Source organism: Lissotriton vulgaris, chromosome 8 (genome assembly GCF_964263255.1).
Source record: "Lissotriton vulgaris chromosome 8, aLisVul1.2, whole genome shotgun sequence".
In the NCBI taxonomy this organism is placed as follows: Eukaryota; Metazoa; Chordata; class Amphibia; order Caudata; family Salamandridae; genus Lissotriton; species Lissotriton vulgaris.
In genome coordinates, this window is record NC_141696.1 from 202,739,646 (window position 1) to 202,760,390 (window position 20,745).

General features: G+C 42.8%; 1 protein-coding gene across 1 annotated transcript in view; it reads right to left on the bottom strand.

Annotated features, from left to right (window-relative positions):
* The window catches only part of GRM5 (glutamate metabotropic receptor 5), a 418,371-nt gene that overhangs the window by 234,045 nt on the left and 163,581 nt on the right, over nucleotides 1-20,745 (bottom strand). The gene's annotated exons all lie outside the window — the stretch shown is intronic.

A 20,745-nucleotide genomic window follows, 5' to 3' on the forward strand; every position in this document is an offset into this window, starting at 1 on the left:
GCATTCTAAATGGTAACAAGAAAACTACCACAACTGAAAAGACATTACATAAAGTCCCTAAGGTCCGACTCCATATCATGTAGGTCCTGACTCCATCTTAGTTCACGGAGGCTGCCATCTTTCTTAACTTAGACAATGGCAGCCTTCATATTCCCTGATTTATGCAGAATCATTGTCATTTCAGTCTTTAAACGCATACGTTGCAAGACTATATCTTTCTAGGAACTACTAAAGCATCAAGTTCTTTGTATAATGACATAGGTACCACATCTAATGTGATATTCGTCTGGGTCAAATGTCTACTCCTCATCATGTCAAGGTTAAATAAGAACACATATCGACATACAACCAAAATAGTGTAGTCTGAATTGACGTCCTTTTACCTTATATGTTCATAAGGAAACTAGCATGCATACCTTGATGCACATAAGCTATATCCAACATTTCTAAACGTATGCCAGCAATTCCAATGTCTGATAGGATTTAGAATATAAGTCTTCCACTTGACCACTTGTCAGGAGAGGTTCTTCACTCAGATTATTGCCTGTGATTGTGCCAGATTCAGTCACACCTGCTGCCAGTACACTTTGTAGATGATAAATTTTGCCTGAAGACTAAAGCCGCTAAAGCCAAGTCCCAGGAGAAGGCAGACTGACTGCTACTGCAGTGGGTGTTTCCCCTTCACAGGTAACACTGTCTTCACGACTCCACTGATAAAAACAGCCTTTGCTGTCAACAAGGTATGCAGTGCATCTCTTCTCCCTAAGAAACTCTAGATTGCAAGTTGCTCTGCCTTATATGCTCTCATAGCATTGCGCATAGAAGTAGACATTAGGGTGTTAGGTTTACATAATATTTTATATGACATTTTAATAATGCTGGAAATAGTGATTTTATTCTCTTTATTCATAACATGTCTTGTTGCTGTTTTAATATTATTCTGTGTAGTTCTTTCAGATCTATTGAGAAACAGATTGTCCTTGTAGTGATAAATACTTTTAATTTAAGAGTGTTCATTTTTCATAGCACCCTGTGTGTGATAATGTGAACGAGATACGATTTTTGCAGTTTCTTTTGAGCCCCTTATCCCTTTATGGGATTGTTAGTATCCAAAAAGCAATACATATATGTCAATTGCACTTTGAACAGCGTCTTGCAGCACTACAATGATTAGTGTTTCACATTAGTCGCTGGCACATTGAACCAAGTTCACCTGTGACACTCATGGGCAGGAAGGCAACTCTGGTAGAGTTGAGTCAAAGTCGTAGCTTACGCAAAAGACTGGTGAAGAAGAAAACCAGCTAGCAAAGATCAATAAATAGAGACATCAAATTTTATTTTAGTTTCATTAGACACAAATTAATTAGACACAAGCGAATACAAAATGGTAGAAAAAATGTATATAAGAAATTCACAAAGAGGCTGCCAAAAGTTTCTTAAACAAATTGCTTGCCATTGCTTAGTGGAAATCTTCAGAACTGCAAGGAATGACTGATGTATGGATGATGGAAACATTGTTTCAGATGGGTTTAAAGTTCTGTGCACAGTTCACCTCCCCCAGGAAGCAAAACTTCTTAAGATTTGACAGTATATTTATAAATTATCAATGAGCAAGCTGCGTTATTGTATGGATCCTTCCATTGGCAGAGCGTGCACAGCATTTCCTAGCTATAATGAAGTGCTGTGCACTGTTCGTGGCCATGTGTGGGACAAATCAAAGATTTCCACCTGAATGTCCACCTTTGAAATAAAATGATAGACTATTAAATGAAAACTCCCACTTTCTAGCCCTTCAAAGATGACAGCTTGCTGGTTGCCTTTGCAAAATAAAGTGCACTGCTTTTTATATACACAAAGAGTGTGATTATATTACATACACCCACACAGCCACTTCTGCTAGGAACTAATGCAGAGCCGCACTCTCTGTAATAACGCATCAACTGGATTGCTACGTTTACCACCTCTTAGTGTTTAAAATATTCAATTACTGTACTTCTTACAAATGTCACCAAAATATTAAAAAACGTAATTTAAGCATTTTGATCCTCTGCAAGGTTTGTCTCCCTTAAACAAGATGTTACGCCACCCCTTCATAGTAATGTAGCCTACCATACAGAATACAATTTGCCTGCCAAGGTTTCAAAGTGACATCAAATAAATAATAAGACTGAAGTTCCATAATTGTCTGTGATGTCAGTTGGAAACGAGAGATTGAACCCCCCCTATTATTGATAATAACTGATGGAAATGTCAATCTTTTGGGGTATTCCCCCCACTTTTTGCCCTAACTGTTTTAATGAATTTATAAATCTGTGTGCTTTACCCATGCTACCCAGGAGTTCCTGTACTGCCCCCTTTAAATATGTCAACATTAGCTTAACCCTAATTAGCATAATAATCTTTTCCATAAGACCTCAGCATATGGGGCAGAAATACACCAATGGAATGAAAAGTTACTGGTCGCTTGTGGACTGCAGCTCTAATTGTGCCATACACTACAGTGACAGATAAAACATGGCTTCGGACTACCTTGTGGAGCCTGACTGCAGCAGCCTAAAACCTGCTTTGGAGACCTGGCAAATAATCACTTTTACCTGAGATGTCCTGACGCACACCCTATTTATTATGTGACTTTCATTCAAATGAGGCTCTTTATCAATGTTGTCGTGCAGCACCCGCGTAGGTGCGCCGTTCCTTTCGCACCTGAACATAGTCAAACTATAGAGTGATGACCCGCCGGTTTAGCAGGTCAAACAAGGGTTGCACAGCCTTATATGCGTAGGTATTCCAAATAATACACTTCCACCATGGTAATCCAATTTGAATCATTTTATTTTCTCTTGGTTTCTCAAGTTCATCCATTTTTTAACCATCACATCAAAAGTTCCGAAATTCATCAACTTTTTGTTTTTTTATAATTCGATGTATTGCTCATCCAGGCCTATACAGGAACATTTAGCAAATTTCCAAACATCCACCAGATTCGATATACATCATACTCTATGTATTTCGGTTTAAAAACAACCTTACTCAGGAGTATCTATAAATAATAAAGAATATATTAATTTTAGTCGCGGTTGCATATAAACCACACCATTAATTAAAACATTCTTGTCCAAATCATTTGAATATATGCCAAACAATTTATATTTAACCCTTTCGATGCTGATGACGAGCTCAGCTCGTCATCACCCACGGGTGTCGTGTGCTGATGACGAGCTGAGCTCGTCATGGTGCCAGCCAAATGGCAAAATCCAGCACAGCGCAAAAATCCCCGCAGCAGCCATGTGGTTAAAGTGCCATTAAATCATACATCCCTGACCCCACTTAATACTTGCAGACTACAACCCAACACGACAACTAATTATATGTGACCCTCGAGTCTGCCCCCTAACATAACCCTTCCACACTGTTCAACATTAACGTGTACCTTCAACCTACCATCCCTAAGTGAACTGTCCCCCTAAAAAATCATCTATGCACCTCCAACCCTCTGTATCCTATTAAAAAAAAACCCATCATAAACTAAACCAAACTGCACTCCTTCCCTATATGCGATCTTATCACCTTTTCCAACCCCCATGCATACCTGATGTTAAGAATCACAGCGCATCCACCCCCTCGTCCATGCTTGTGGTTCATTTTATTTGGCCGTGCTACTCATCCCGTATTTAAATTGATATTACCCGCCCCTCCACTCTGGTCATAGGTGTAAGCCGTCACATGTCTGCCCTCCACCAACCAATCACAATGTCTCCAATTGTATTAAATTATAATAGTGCTCCTCATACTCCTAAATGCCACAAACAGACCCACGTAAACTCAAAAATTGTGCCCATAAACAATGCGTGCTTCATATCCAATTACAACCAGTCCATATAGATGACTTCTCTATTTCTTGAACATGGTGAATCTCTTTCCACGTGAAACGCCATGTTCTCCTTTTATCTCTGTTTATTTATTGTTCTTACCGGTGTGCTATCATGCGTTGAAACGGATATTATAACAACATTACCTGAGATGTCCTGAAGCGCACCCTATTTATTACGTGACTTTCATTCAAATGAGTCTCTTTATCAATTTTGGCATGCAACACCCTCGTAGGTGCACCGTTCCTTTGGCACCTGAACATAGTCAAACTGTAGAGTGGTGACCTGCCGGTTTAGCAGGTAAAACAAGGGCTGCAGAGCCGTATATAAGTAGGTATTCCAAATAATACACTTGTTTAAAATTGTGCCATACACTACAGTGACAGATAAAACATGGCTTCGGACTACCCTGTGTAGCCTGACTGCAGCAGCCTAAAACCTGCTTTGGAGACCTGGCAAATAATCCTTTTTGGCAGGCAAGAAACACTGCTTTTCAAAAATTAATGTCACCCCTATGTACAACTTGTCACCCACAATGTAGGGCACCTGGTATTGAAATGAGGAACATGTGCACAATTAAAATTGCCATGCTCATCCAGTGACAGGGCCCAAAAAGATATTTTCACTGGCATTGCTGTAGATGAATTCTAGAAAATTTCCAAGTGGAGATTAAAAACTTTAATCTGTAACTTTTGACAGGAAACCATTATATAAATCATTCAAAGATAATTTTTCATATTTATAAAAAATACAATCCATTGGAGACATGAGATATTAAATAAGTAATCAGGAAAAGTAACTTTTAATAAGTTACCATTTTCGTGCCTAAAGCACCGAAAGGCTAATTTGTTTTAGCTCTTCGGCAGCTGCCCAACTAGAGCTTGACCTTAATGCAACATTAAAACTGTTCCCAGAGCAGGGACAATAGCCCCTCTGAGGTACTTTTCTTGCCCCTGCATAAAGACCTGTTGAGTGGATTGAGGAACTTCATTAACTTGTAAAGAGGCCTTCCCTTTCACAAATACATATAAAACGAGGCCTGGAGAAGGCAGTCCTTTGTCATCCCTGTCTGGAGGCCACAACATCCAGTAGGAGGAAAAGTACCCCCAGAACCAGTTTTGAGTGACCACAGGAGAGGGGACTGCTCGTTTCTCTGGCCACTCCACTGGGTGGGAACATAGGCTCTGTACAAGGGATGAAGGGATTCTCCAACTTAAATCATTCTAGCTGTAAGGTGCACAGTGAGATTGTTTGCATTAGGGAAAACAGGAACTGCTGCAAACCTGCATAGGGTTGATGCTGGGAAAGTTTATCTCATTAGCTAAGGAAGAGCCTGGAGTCACCCCCATCCACAAGCTGGTGTCAACTATAAATGCGTCACCCCAAGACATCCTCCCCAGAACACTCGCTGGAGCTGTGGAAGAACAGAAGAGGACTAGCCCCTGCTTGCTGTGACCTGAGTGAAGCCCTGTAGGACTGTACCTACTCCCTCCTCTACCCAGGACATATACCTGGAATCCAAGGGTCAGTGAGCTGACCCTCTATGTGGCCACAGGCACATAACAATCTGAAAATAACACTTTTTTCTTGGAAGACCAGTTTCCCACTACCAGCTGGACCTGCCAAGGACCCTGCAAATTCCTAAGAACTTCCCCTGAAGCCTGACAGCATTAGATGAGGAGTTGAGGGGAAAAGAAGCTGACAGCAGTAGAACAATTTTCGATTTCCAGAACTTTGGAGGACTGGAATCAACCAGGGCTTAATGTGAGCCTATAGTTTCCGGGGCTTGGCGCCAGCACTTAATTGTCATCACCGGAGCTTGTGACAGTCGCCCACTGTCTGCCCAATTTAGAGATGACCATAACAACATTTAATTATTAATTCAATATACAAAAAAATTATTATTACCTGTCCTCCAAGCTATTCTTATAGATTTGGAGTGCCTGAATTAGTCCGAATTGTTACACCTGTAGGAGTGTGATGGTCAGCAGCTGTGATGCTACTATCATTGGCAATACTGGCAGGGGCAATCTGTGCTGCAAGCTGCAGTGGCTTCCTGGCATGTATTCTTTTATAAATTAAGCACTGTAACATCCCTGGGCTGAAGAAACAGGTTTGTCCCACTTGAAGCTCCTCCGCTGCAGAAAATCATTTTCCGCAGGACCTCAGCATAAAGGTAACCAGCCTTGTAGAGTTCTGTTCGGATATAGCCTGCTCCTTGATCCGCAGGAGCAATCGGAGCTCGAAATAAGAGACCAAATCCCAAAACAGATATCAGGTGAAGGTACCAAAAGTACTGGGTCGACGTGATCACTTCTCTGGGTGCGAAATGTGAACTTTTCCTGTTTAGAGTTTTTCAAGCCAAAGCCAATGGCTCCAGTGGGACTTAGTTCAATGCCTACCCAACTTAGGCGAGCCTTTCCTGAACACAACATGTCATCTAGCCCCACTGAGAGAATTTAACTTCCATTTTACTAAGTTGGAAGGTAAAATCCTTGACAAAGCCGTCCCACTTGGTGTATCTGACCTCGGGATCCATCGTGGTTGGGCCCAAAGTGCGTCTAGGCCTAGGTCCATCACACTTCCATAGTAAAGTAGCATAGCATACTGATAAAATGAAATTATAGACACTTATTTCCAGTGAGAGTTTCAAGGTGATATCAAATCAGACAAGAGTGAAGTTCCATCATTGTCTATGATGTCACTTGGACAATAGACTATCAATGCTGCTTAGCACTTTTTGGCGCTATATTCCTGTAAACTTTAAACATTTTAATCAAACTGCCTCCCTTTCTCATAACACCAGTGTAGTCGTCCCTCCATCTCCTCAATAATGGCCAGCCCCTCTACTCTCAATGTGAAAGCATGCACTTGTGGCTTCTTTATCAGACACGTCTCCGCGCCGAAAGGTTTCTCTCCGAAACCCTCGGGGGAGCAGAGGTTATAGGGGTTAAGCTCAGGCGGGGAGCGGTTTGCGTGGTGTTCTTGGTGGTATATCGGCCACCTTGGGCGTCGCCAGACTTCCCGACTCTCTTCACGAGACTGGTCCAGGACCTGCGCACAAGATATGATAAAATGGTTGTTGTCGGGGACTTCAACTATCATTGGGAAAAATCCCCTAAAGAGGGGCAAGCATTACAGATCGAGGAGGCGATCTCCTCCTTAGGTCTTACCCAACAGGTTAAGGGACCGACACATGAGAAAGGACATGTGCTCGACTTAGTCTGGACTACCATGCCAGCCCAGGGTGCTACGGAAATCCTGCCTTGTGCATGGTCAGATCATTTTTTAATAAAGGGCAGACTCTTACTGAGGGGCCACCTGTCCAAACCTGGGGAGGGCTGGAAAATGGCCCGGAAGTGGAGAAATCTTGATAGGGAGAAATTGGTCCACCTTTTGGAACACCCCCCTTCAGCAAAAGAGCTGGTTGACAACGTTGATGTCCTTTGTGATCACCTCCAGCATAAACTGGGGAGTGCCATTGATGTGGTGGCACCTCTCCGCAGGGTGAAGAAGGTGGCGAGAGGAGCTGGGGCTCCTTGGTACAATGATTCCCTAAGGGAGATGAAACGTGGGGTGAGGAAGAAAGAACGGGCATGGCGTAAAAAATACGACGCCATTGCCAAGCAAGATTACGTCTCATCCTTAGCTCATTACAAACTAGCCATACAAACTAGGAAGGCTGCGTTCTTCGAGGAAAGAATAGCTGCAGCAAGAAATCCGCAAAAAGAAATCTTTCGGGTCCTGGCGGAGCTCAGGGTAAACAAAGAACAAAACCCTGAGTTCACTCAGGAGGACTGTCAGAGGTTCCAGGACTTCTTCGTAAAGAAGATATCCGATATTTTGGACGAAATTGCTGCAACCACACTCCTCGAATGTCCTTGCCTACCGGACCTTACTGCCCCGTTAAATATCTCACCATTAGCTGAGTTCCCCCCAATTTCTAAACAGGAACTACTTAAAATCATAGACCGAGTTAAATCGGGTTCCTTGGTGGATCCATGCCCTCCTGACGTATTCAAGTTGGCAGTACCAGGAATTGAGGAAGAGGTTCTGCATCTATTGAACACCTCTCTTAGTACAGGACAGATCCCTCTAGCCTTTAAAGAGGCTCGCCTGATTCCCTTACTGAAGAAACCTGGTTCGGACACGAAGTGTTTGAAAAACTTCCGGCCCATCTCTCAGTTGCCTTTTTTGGCTAAAGTGATTGAGCAGCATGTGTTAGCTCTACTCTCGGGCCATCTAGAGAGCAACAACCTGCTGGAGACCAATCAAGCAGGGTTCCGTGCTAATCATAGCACGGAACTAGTCATGCTATCTATCCTAGATGAGCTAAGAGTTCGGGCTGATATAAAAACACCGAGCGCCCTGATACTACTGGATCTCTCCGCGGCGTTTGATACCGTGTGTCACAAACAGCTTCTGTCGCGGTTGAGATCCTTTGGCATCATGGGCACAGCACATGCATGGCTTACATCATTCTTGCAGGGTAGGACACAACGAGTACAGTTGGGAGATCTACTTTCCACCTGTGCTCCGATCACCTGTGGGGTCCCACAGGGCTCTGCGTTGTCACCCCTACTTTTTAATATCTACCTGCAGCCATTAATCGCCCTCCTGAATAGGTTGGACTGCCTAGTGTATAACTATGCCGATGATACCCAGATAATCATCCGGCTGGATGATGGCCCGGGAGCATCTACCAGGCTGCAGGACATACTGAAAGCCACGGTCAACTGGATGTCCGAGAACTCCTTGAAAGTCAACCCGGATAAAACGGAAGTGTTGCCCATTTCTATCTCGGGCAACCCTTGGAGTGATAAATTCTGGCCCATGGAGCTGGGTACACCACCGAAACCAGCGTCCGCAGTCAAAAGTCTAGGCCTATATGTGGATAACAAATTATCCATGGAAAAACAAGTTACCACGGTAGTGGGTACGTGCATAGGCCTTTTAAGACAATTAAGGAAGATCTCTGCCTTACTTTCATTCCCTACTTTGAGACACGTGGTCTCAGCCACAATTCTGGCTAGGCTGGACTACGGGAACTCCCTATATATAGGTTTGCCCCAGCGGCTGCTGGACAAACTACAGGGGGTTATGAATGATGCAGCGAGGCTGATCTATAAAAAACCCAGGACTGCTCATTCCTCTCCCTTGATGCAGGAGTTGCACTGGCTCCCAATTCGTCAGAGGATTGTTTTTAAAGGATTGTGTATCGCTCACAAAGCTCTGTATGGCAAAGCACCAAAATATCTGAAATCCCGATTATCCCCCTACACACCGGGTAGGACTTTGCGCTCGTCGGATGCCACTCTTTTGTCCCAACCCCGCTTCAAATTGACTACGGTGGGGGGTCGTGCGTTTTCCAACACGCTCCCAGCCTTATGGAACAAACTGGCTCCAGAACTCAGGAAGGAAAGTAACTTACTATCCTTCAGAAAAAAACTAAAAACTGTACTGTTCAAACAAGCATGGAGCAGATCTTAGGTGCACAGGAGGGTTCAAGTGAATGTAACATCTCACTACGTAAATCTGGACTAACAGCGCTTAGAGACCCCGGTGGTTATAACGCGCCATATAAATTAAATAAATAAATAAATAAATAAATAAATAAATAAACAGGGGCGATGACAGCTGGAAGTCAAAGAGTAACCCTGCATTCCTGTGCCTCCCTTAGGTTTGCAGACATCAGAGAGATTTGGACACTTCCATCAGATATCTGCCACAGCACTACTCTAACACAAGAACAGTGCTTATTCTTATATCAGTGCAAAAAAAAGAATTGATGGACAGAATGCAGAACAATGTCATACATTCACCCCAGTACATAGATCTGGGCCTAATCCATTGTTTTTTTGCTCACCATGCCATTCCAGTTTGAACCCAGCCATATGCAAATCAGTCTTGACACTGTGTCCAATGGGAACAGTCCAGCCCGAACTGCCAGGCCAGGTCCTCCCGGAACTGGGGCGTGGAAGTGAGCTAAAGAACGATGATGGATTCGACCCAGATCTGTGACTGGGGGTGAGGGTCTGAAAAGTTTCAGCGCTCTGTACATCATCTCCTTGTGATATTTAACCTTCAGTGTTCACGAGGCGCTTGTCGCGGACGTCACTCACGTCGCTCTTTACGTAATCATTACGGCTCAGTAGCCCTCCTGTATTTCTGTGTTCACTTTGAAGCCTGTTTGAGGGTTATATTCTTTGCTCGTTATCCCCTGTGCCCCGCCAAGAGTAATTTAGCGAATTGGCTCTCTGCATTTAACCTTTAGGATTACCGATTGGCCAGCCGCCTTTAAATGAAGGCACGGAGATATGTGTTAAGGAGCAGGATTGTGGATGCAGACTTTTCAATGAAGCTATTCATAATAAATCATGCAAGGCAGATTTATTAATGCATGCAGAGCCACCTTGTGTAGTAAACCCAGAGTAATGAAGGCAATTTAAATTGCTGCCTTACATTACTCTGCATTGGGCAAGGCGTTTCCATGGGAGGAGGGTAGGCAATGCCATGCATACACTCATGGATTTTAGCGCAATCTCAGAGTTACTAGGGTAAGTAAATCTGGGATTGCTTCAAAATGGTACGCTATCCCAACGCGGCATAATAGGGAGAAATATGTTTATTTCTCAGTGTAGTTTCCTCTTTCTATGTGTACTGCATTCTGCACCTCACGTAGAAAGAAGAAAATACCTCTGAAGATTGTTTTTGTGCTGAAGGTGCCTTTCCTGCAAAAAACAATTCTGACTGTAACGCTGGCACCCTTGCGTCAAGGCACAAGGGTGCCTGCATTGTTGCTAAGCAGCCAGCGGAAAGAGAGAACAAGGAATGCAGCATACCTTAGTAAATATGGGCCCTTCCTGCTTTCTCCATTTGAAGCAGTGCAAAAAGTTGTCTTGCTGCATTGCTCTGCATCACATTTTAGTAAATCTGGGCCTGCAAATCTAGTTGCCTGGGAATACTGAGCAGGTAAGCGACAGGAGGGGACTAAAAAGAAGCAGTAGTCCACCCCACGGATGTCTTTTAACCCTATTCACTTGTATGAATCAGAAAACAAAAGCTCTAGAATCAGGTTGGAAGGGGATTCGGGTGGATGCTACCAGGGCCGGACTGGCCATAGCGGGCACCGGGCATTTTTCCGGTAGGCCGCTAGGGTGGGGCCGGTGTTGGGCTCCTGGGGGGCCCTTTGTGGTACCGGGGCTCGTCAATATCGGCCCCCGTAATAAAATCGGCTGAAAACGGCCTTCGTAAACTGTTCAGCTGCACTCACCCTCACCCCAGGGGGGCGGCTCAGCAGTTTGCCAGGGCCGGTTTCTATTCCCAGTCCGGCCCTGAATGCTACACATATCTGTGAACATTTTTCAAGAACTGTGACATTGTGACCTGTAAACCTGGTCCTCGTGAACATGTTTGACGAACAGCTGGCACTACAGAATTGCAGAAACATGTTGACAACCTAAGGGTCCCTTATTAACATGGCCCTCTTGTTCCCAAGTGATCCCGTTCGTATCCAAGACAAATAAAGCTGCCTGTCGAAAGACCACTAAAAGGACAGAGCCTGTGAAAACTGCATGTTAGCCTTGAATTACGCCATTTTGCACCTTATGCAACAGTTGCAAAGCACAAATATGAACCGCAGGAGGTCATTGTTCAAAATGAAGACACCTCAATAGTGAGCACAGGTATTTGATTCTGCTGGAGAGCTTTCAATTTCAATATTAAATTTAAAATGCATGGAGTCTTTAACTGAAGGACTGCACAACTCAGTCCCTTACCTTGTCATGGGTTTATCGCAGGGGTATCCCTCCAATGCTTTCACATTTTGGGCGAGATGTATCAAAGGAATGTACTCCTTTTGTGTCTATGGGAAAATGTGTTCATACATATGGCCCTTAATTTCAAGGTATTCGCGCAAACTCTATTCACCTAGAGTGAATTTTATTATTTTTTTGCTGCCGGAGGTAATAGTTATGCTGAAAATCTGGTATAGACCTAGCCAGAGTGGTCCTTCTCTGTACATTCCTAACTTAAACACCTATATAATGTATATATTCCCACTCAGGTACGTGCAGCATTTCTTCAGACCCTCAGAGAGCTGTTCCATCTTCAGAGTAGTACACTCAGCCTATTATTAAAGTAAATTTAACCAAGGGATTCTCAGCGCTCACGAGGCGTTTGTCGCGGACGTCACTCACGTCGCTCTTTACGTAATCATTACGGCTCAGTAGCCCTCCTGTATTCCTGTGTTCACTTTGAAGCCTGTTTGAGGGTTATATTCTTTGCTCGTTATCCCCTGTGCCCCGCCAAGAGTAATTTAGCGAATTGGCTCTCTGCATTTAACCTTTAGGATTACCGATTGGCCAGGCGCCTTTAAATGAAGGCACGGAGATATGTGTTAAGGACACGGCTGTGTCCTCGCCTTCTGTCAGCTAAGGAGTCTGCACCAGCTGTTGATGCGAATCAAATTATGCAAATTATATTCATAGCGATGAGGCGCAGCTACTACGGGTTTCAGAAAGGCTAGTAATCAAGGCTAGAGGGAGCCACTTTGACATATTACGTGTGAAGTGCTGCCTCCGCGTTCCCCCCCGTGTCCCGCAGCAGCAATTCCTTTAGTTTGACGAAAAATATCTCTTCTCTTTGCAAACACTTTTACCAATCGAGTCACAATGTATAATATAGATAGTTTAGAATGCTTCTCAGTGCAGAAAATACAATTAAAGGGCACAACTTAAATACTGCAGATAATACTGAATTTAGTTGGCAACAGTTTAGTCAAGGGTAGATTGAAAACAAACAATGGGATATTGAATATAAACTCTACATTTAAAAAGGTCTTATAAAAAAGTGTTTTTATTGAGAGATTTCCCAAAAATAGGGATTGCCATCCATTAATGTTTTTATGAATAAGGAAGAACATGTCAATAAAACAAAAGCAATGGATAGTTCCTCGTTTTGTACTTCTTTTTGATTACTTTATGGGGTAATTAAGCACAAAAGTAGTGCAAAGGGTAATGAATGCTGTACAGGGCCGGACTGGCAACACAAACCAGCCCTGTCAATTCTGCCGGACTGGCCTGGGCGGAGGTGGGCGGAGGTGTGGTTTGGGGGGGGGGAAGCAGCACTTCTTCCATTTTGGCACCGCTGCCAGTTTTGTTACACGGGGCCGAAGACCGGTCCAAGTAAAAAAATAAAAAAAGGCCCCTGCTATTTGAAAACTGGCCCCCACCCTTCCGACCTACCAGGAAAACGCCCAGTGCCTGCTACGGCCACTCCAGCCCTGATGCTGTATGTAGCAAGAATAGCCGGTGCTACACGCACATTTACAGAAGTATGTGGAAATGTGTAGAAAGCAAAGAAATTGTCATTACCTCCTCGTCCGTCTTCCCGTCCCATTCCTCATCTATGAGCAGCTCACCTGCTCCATCGAAACCTATTACCTAGCAGAGGTTAAACACTTCCCCCAATATGGTGCTGACTACCCGGCATACATAAGGGGGGCACTGCGTCACCACAATGGTCTAAGAATACGAAAGAAACCCAAGGAAAAGAAGAACACAAAACAATCACCATAAACAGAAACAGGGAGGGAGTGACAGACTCATGAATAGAACAGGAGGACCAGGACTCGGAGGAATGAAGATTACAGGTGAGTAACGGGGCGTTACGTTGACCGGAGAGGGATGCTGAAGAGGTTCGCATTTCGTTTGAGGTTGAGAGGATGATGGTCAATAGGAGAATTTTGAGATCCTTCATGAAGCACTGTATTAAGAGAAGAGATCTTAGCTGCAGTTGGAGTCAACATGTTGCCTGGGAGCATATGAAGACAAGGCTTGTTCTTTGAGAGATTGTTGGATTTCACAGACCGCTGCAAGTTATTCGATTGCTTCCTGAGTTTATTTACTCAGTCGTCCAATTGATTTGATTTTACAGCCTTGTCCATTACACTGGAAGCCTTATAGCTATTGGGAACTAGAAGAGTGACACAGTGCAGTTGCTTTAGTAGAGGGAAGATTTGTTCCAATTTTTTAATGATTGTTAAGTGCCCTTCTTGGTGAAATACCATCTTGTAAGGGAAGAAGTCTGGTGTAGGGGAGACCCACTGAGGGGGGTATTGCCATACTCATTGTGACTATTGATAGCTCAACTATGGAAAATAAACTGTTTATGGGAGGGATTTTTGATTTTGAGAAGTAGGCGGATTTCTTCACATGATCTCTGAAGGAATGGGTTTAGTCATTGTGAAAATTAAGGGATTTTGTACAGGTCGAAGATTTTCAAGTGGAGTCCTCTAACGAGATGCTAGGGGTTCAGGCCCAAACTTGGATAATGTCAAAATATGACTGAGTTTATTGATATCATTAGCTGAAAACAATGCCAATTGACGATTGAAGAGTCAGAGGTAGTTGTCATTAAGTTGGCCACGATATTGGAGAACAGTTGAATTGTTAAGGGTTGGAGAGAGTGCCACGATGGAATGAGCCCACACCTCCCTCCCTCTCAGCCGTGGTATAATGCCTCATATGTTTGGGGCTACTAAGTATCTGCACAAGTGTCATATTATGATTGCAGTTTGCTGGTTTCCAGATTTTTGACAATCTGAATAAAGAATTAGTTTTTAAAAAATGTCAGTGAGGCGAGAGCAGATGTATGTCTTTCCATTGTGAATATTTGTGGTGTTGAACTCCTTTCTCACTGCCGATGTTTTCCTATTGACATGTTTATTAATTTCTGTGGGTTTGTCAGCCAAATCAGGGGTGTCAGGAGAGAAAGGTGCACAGCAGCTTTAGAAAGAGCTTTGCATTCATTTTTGGTTTTGAGTGTGGCACTGATTTGATGATGTACGTTTTGTGCGCTTAGTGAGTTAGGCTGTGAGTTGCAAGAGCAGTTGGGGGCTTTAATCTATGTCATGTAATTTTTCGCAGACAGATGTATTTCCTAGCTGGATTAATTTCACTGGTATGCCAGGGTACAGAACGTTCAGATTTTACACTTCTGGTGTGTGAAGAGGCATGAGCCTGGTGTTATCTTTTGATTGTGGTGGTTAATGTTGCATGTTCTGTAGGAGGCCAGGAATAGTGTGTTTGTTCAAAGGCATCTATGCATGCATTGTAAAAGGTCAAAAAGGTACCTGTGGTTGCTTGAGGACCGCAATGGGGATTAGAATAGCATCATGATTAGACCAGTCCGAAGTAGGCTAGTGACCACGTCCAAATTCAAAATGAAGAAGTGGGGGGCGTGGCTTGAACGCCGTACAAGATGGCGGACTGACCTCGGAGCTCCGTCAGCCGTCCACCGGAACCGGCGATTTTCTCCGCTTTTTCCAAGCAAATGCGAGCGCTGTCGCCAGAATCCGCCGCCGGAACATGAGGTGAGCAGGGGGAACTAAACTGCTCTCCTCGGAACCGGCGGTGTCAGATTATATCATCTGTGACGCGCTTCGCTCTTCAGCGGCCGCCATTTTCGCCAGTCTTGGTGCGCAACGTTCCCTTCCTCAAAGCGCCGCTTTTCCAATGCAACATACGCAATGCGGTTGTTACAAGCACCGAACTCTTGCTTTTCCTATCTCCTCTTCACCACTTTATCGCCTCATTTGTAAAGTGTATCTACTGGCTCTGTGACAGGAAGCAACGAGGTATTTTCTTATCTCCTAACTGAACGCTAGTTCCTCATGTATGTTATCATACTTTCTACAACATTCTGTCACACTGCTCCACATTAACTCTTATGTTACGCCAGCGCTTCAATATGTTTTTCTCCCAGACATGAGGTGATATTCTCCCTGCACAATCTTTCTGATTTCTCTGAGGAGACAGTATAAATTTTGTGGACGAACATTGTGCTCATTCTCTGCACTCCTTCACAAGTTGTGGTGTCACTACACTTCTTTTTCCCGTTATTTATGGGGAAGCTTCGTCACCTCAAGCTTACAGCCTCCAAAGCTAAACCACAGCTTTCCTCAGACTCTGACTCTGCGCCTCACGTCATGGATGACTCTGTTCCTGTCAAACCGACCACAGCTCACGGCGCAATTCCTAAATCTACTACACCTAGTAAGCTTCTTCAACCTGCCTCAATAAAACGTCTGAAAAAAGACCCTCCATCTCCAGATTCCTCAGCGCATTCTGCGTCAATGGATCTTATTCTGGAGGAGCTTCGTGCACTCAAACCCTTCATGGCTGAAACGACTAAAACTTTACAATTCCTTCACGACAAATGGTCTACTCTGGAATCGAGGGTTTTATTGGTGGAACAATCTACAGAAACTCTTCAAACTTCCTGCGCAAAAATTACACTCTTGGAAAAGGATATTTCTCTTTTGAAGCGACAGTCGGAAGAGTTGGAAAATCGTAACAGGAGGAATAACCTTCGCCTTTATAATCTTCCGGAACTTACAGAAGGATCCGATCCGACAGCTTTCTTCCAAACATTTTTGCCAAAAATTTTGGATCTTCCTTCTTCCACCTCTCTTAATATTCAACGTGCGCACCGTCTTGGTCCTAAAGTCTCCACCAAGCCCAGAGGAGTCATCATGCTGTTCCTCCAATATACTGATCTTCTTCAAGTATTATCAGCAGCAAAGACTAAAAAACAAATTATGTGGGAGGGTCGCAGGCTATACCTCTCTCAGGACGTTGCTAAAGTCACAGCTGATCGTCGAAAGCAGTTCCTTGATTTACGACCACGTTTGAGAGATCTTGGCGCTCGTTATGGACTGCTACATCCATGCCTCTTCAAGGTGACCTACAAGGACAGAACAACCACTTTTGAAGACCCACTCGTCCTGGAAGAATTCCTTCGTCGTCATGAAACTGTTAACATGGACACTGCAAGACCTGTTTAACCATCTTTGTTTTATCTTGCTCTCTCGATTTGCCTCCCTCAATGTCCCTTGTCGTCCCTTGTTTCTAATGCTTGTATTTTACTGAATACCTCCTATATTTCTGTATCCTACCCCCGTTGTTCAATTTCTCTGGTACTCTCTTCTTCTCTTATTCTTCGTATGTATTTCTAATGTTCTTTCCAATTTTTATCTCTCCAGAGATCCCAACCTTGTGTCTCTCCATCCCGGTGTATCCGTACTTCCATCCATTTGTTCCTTCGCTGGTTCCTAAGGTGTTCGACGATGTGAGTCTCCGTTGTTGATGTCGTCCTCTTCTGGCGTCGTCATCCCTCAACTCTCTTGATTTATTTGTTGTTAGTTACGATGTTACTTCTCTCTGTCCTCATCGCTCTATCTTTTCTATTACTTCTCTCTTCTCTTTCCTTACTCAATTCTTTCTCTTCTATTCCTTTACTTTATCATCTCTATTCTCTCTTGCTCTTTTTCTCTTACATTTCATGTTTTTCGCATTTTTATTGCACTTCTCTTCAAATTCTAGCTTATCTCTTACTATATCTTACCTCATATCATTTTACTAATCTTACAAATTCCGAGTAGTTACTTGGAATGTTAAAGGGTTAAATAACCCCATTAAGCGTCAGCGCGTCCTAACCCACTTGGCACGGCTCAAGGCCGATGTAGCTCTAATACAAGAATCCCATCTTTCAGACGCAGAAGCTACTAAACTTAAACGTTGCTGGGTAGGACATGTTTTTCACTCTCCTGCTTTAGGTAAGAAAAATGGTACTGTTATTCTATGTCATAAGAAGTTAAATGTTTCTGTTGTAACTCAAGAAAATGATGATAATGGCCGTTGGGTTATTACTAAGCTCCTTATTGATAAAATACCTATTGTTATCTTTAATATTTATGCTCCTACAGGTGTTGATAAGTTGTTCTGGCCTGCTGTTTCTGACAAATTAGTTACTCTTAATGAACAATATGTTATTTTTGGTGGTGATTGCAACCAAGTTCTGGACCCTTTTCTTGATAGGAATTCCAAAGTTAAATTTATCCCTTCCAAGATGCATTCCCAATTTATTACCTCAATTCAAAACTATGCTCTAGTTGACATTTGGAGACTATGTAACCCTGACCTTAAAGAATACACGTTTTATTCCCCCACCCATCATTCTCAATCTCGTATCGATTATCTATTTCTCAGTAAATCCCTAGCACAACTAGTCACCCATTCAGAAATAGGTTCCATTCTAATCTCAGACCATGCCCCCGTTTTTGTCGATATTGATCTTATTCCCTTCTCCCCTCATTCGGGACGTTGGAGATTTAATAATTCTCTACTCCTGGATCCCATTTTCACCACTAAATTTATAGAGTTTGCCTCTGAATTTTTTATACTAAACCACCTCCCTGAATCTTCCTTTGTCACTGTTTGGGACTCTTTTAAAGCAGCTGCTAGAGGATTTATCATTAATTTTGTTTCTCAAAAGAAAAAACAGTCGATTATCAAGTCAACTCAAATTTTAGATAAAATTAAGAAACTAGAATATGAATATTATAAATCTACCTCAGAATCTTCACTTCGTGAACTTATTTCTGCCAAAATTGAATTTAATAAGTATACTACTAACGCAGCTTCCAACTCTCTTCTTAAATGTAATTCCCGTTATTATGGAGGCCAAAACAAAATGGGCAAACTTCTAGCTAATTACCTAAAAATACGCAAAGAAAAAACAAAGATTGAGTCCTTACTAGATTCTGACGGTGTTTCTCTGTTCAAAGACAAAGATATATTAGCTCAATTTGTCTCCTTTTACCAAACTTTATACACTCCGGAGTCTAACCCTGATCCCGATGACCTTTTATCATATTTCCAAGATATCCCTTCCCCTCAATCTTCTCATGTAGATTTTCAATCCTTGGATTTGGACATTTCCCCCTCTGAAATTTCACATGCCGTTTCCATCCTCCGTAGAGGCAAAGCCCCAGGACCGGACGGTTTTACTATTGAGTTTTATAATCACTTCTCCTCCCTTCTCCTCCCTAAGCTTTTATTATTATTTCAGTCCTTTGTTCAATCTGGATCTTCTCAGGGATCTTTTCAAGAGGCACTGATCTGTCTCATACCCAAACCAGATAAAGATCATACATTATGTAAAAATTATCGCCCAATTTCCCTGGTGAATACTGATTATAAAATTTTCGCCAAAATTATAGCCCTTAGACTAGACCCTCTGCTACCAGAACTTATAGGCCCGGAACAATCCGGATTCGTTAAAGGTCGCTTGTCGTCCGATAACTCTCGTGTTTTCTTTAACATTTTAAGTAAAGCTGCCTCTCTCTCCTCTCCTCTGGCTGCCATTTCTCTAGACGCCGAAAAGGCCTTTGATAGAATAGGATGGGATTTTATGTTTCAAGCTCTTCGTTGGTTTGGTTTCCCACCTAAATTCATTTCTCTTATTTCTTTACTTTATTCCAGTCCCCATGCCTCCATTTTTGCTAACGGTATCACTTCTGATTATTTTCCTCTTCGAAGAGGAGTCCGTCAAGGATGTCCTTTATCCCCTCTTCTATTTATCCTAGCTTTAGAGCCCTTCTTAACTAAAATTAGACAAGACGAGAACATTTCTGGTTTTCAATTTGGCCCCCAACAGCAAGTTAAGTTATCGGTCTACGCGGATGATATTTTATTTTACTGCTCCGACCCTCAAACAACTTTACCTTCCTTCCTTAATCAAGTATCTGCTTTCTCTATCGTATCTGGTTATAAACTTAATACGGACAAATGTGAAATACTCCCCCTGAACCCGTTATGCCACAAACATCTATTTGACACCTCTGGCTTCTCCTGGCAACCCTCTAAGATTAAATATTTGGGTGTCTGGTTCGCCCCCCGCCTTTCTGATACCCTCAAATTTAATTTTGAATCTCTCTCTACTAAGATCACTACTTCTACCACACGTTGGAATCCTCTCTTTCTTTCTTGGTGGGGACGATTGGACTCCATAAAAATGATGCTAGCGCCTTTGGTCCTTTACACCGTTTCTATGATTCCTATTCACATCCCTAATCATTACTTCAAGTTAATAGATTCCATTCTGCTGAAATTTTTGTGGAAAGGTAAAAAATCTCGAATAGCTCTTTCTGTTTTAAAAAGGGATAAATCTTTGGGCGGGGTCAAATTTCCCAATTTTAAAGCGTATCATACTGCCTTTTCTTTAAAACAAGCATTACGCTGGCTCTCTTTAGATCTTCCGTATTATCCTCCACTTTGGCTTACACTAGAATCATCCTTCCTTCACCCCTATGACTTCAATGAAGTTCTTTCCTTTTCCTCTAATGTTTCTTCTCTTCGATCTCCTATAATTTCTCGCACTCGCTCCCTTCTTCAGCCTTACTTATTGTCCTCTTATCCTTCTGCTTCTTCTATCCACACTCAACCTATTTGGCATAATAAACACCTTCAAATTCGCAATCGCTCTCTCTTTTGGAAATCATGGCACTCTCGTGGCTTAAAATGGATTTCTCAACTTGTTTCTGATACTAATCCTCTCCCATTTCACCTTCTTCAAGAACAATTTTCACTTCCTTCCTCTTCTCGTAAACAATATTTATCGCTTATCCCATCCCTTCTCCAATATCTCTCCACCCTTCCCAATACCACTTCTATTCCTCTGCCTCACCTTTCCATCTCTAATGCCCTTGACCAATCCCCCTCTGCCTCTTTTCTATATAAAAATTTACAATCATCGACTGAACGCTCTAAATCTAAGGTTGAGTTGGCTTGGGAAGATGACCTGTCTCAAAATTGGCTCCCTATCTTTTGGGATAAAATTTGGTCAAAAATTCACAATACATCTAGAGCTGCCAATACTACCCAAACCTTATTTTTTATTTATAATCGCACATTATATACTCCCTCGATTCTATCTTCTTTCTCAGTAGACACTCCTTCCACCTGTTGGTCCTGTTCTTGTCCTATAGCTGATTTGAAACACATGCTCTTTGACTGCCCCCCCATTCTCCATT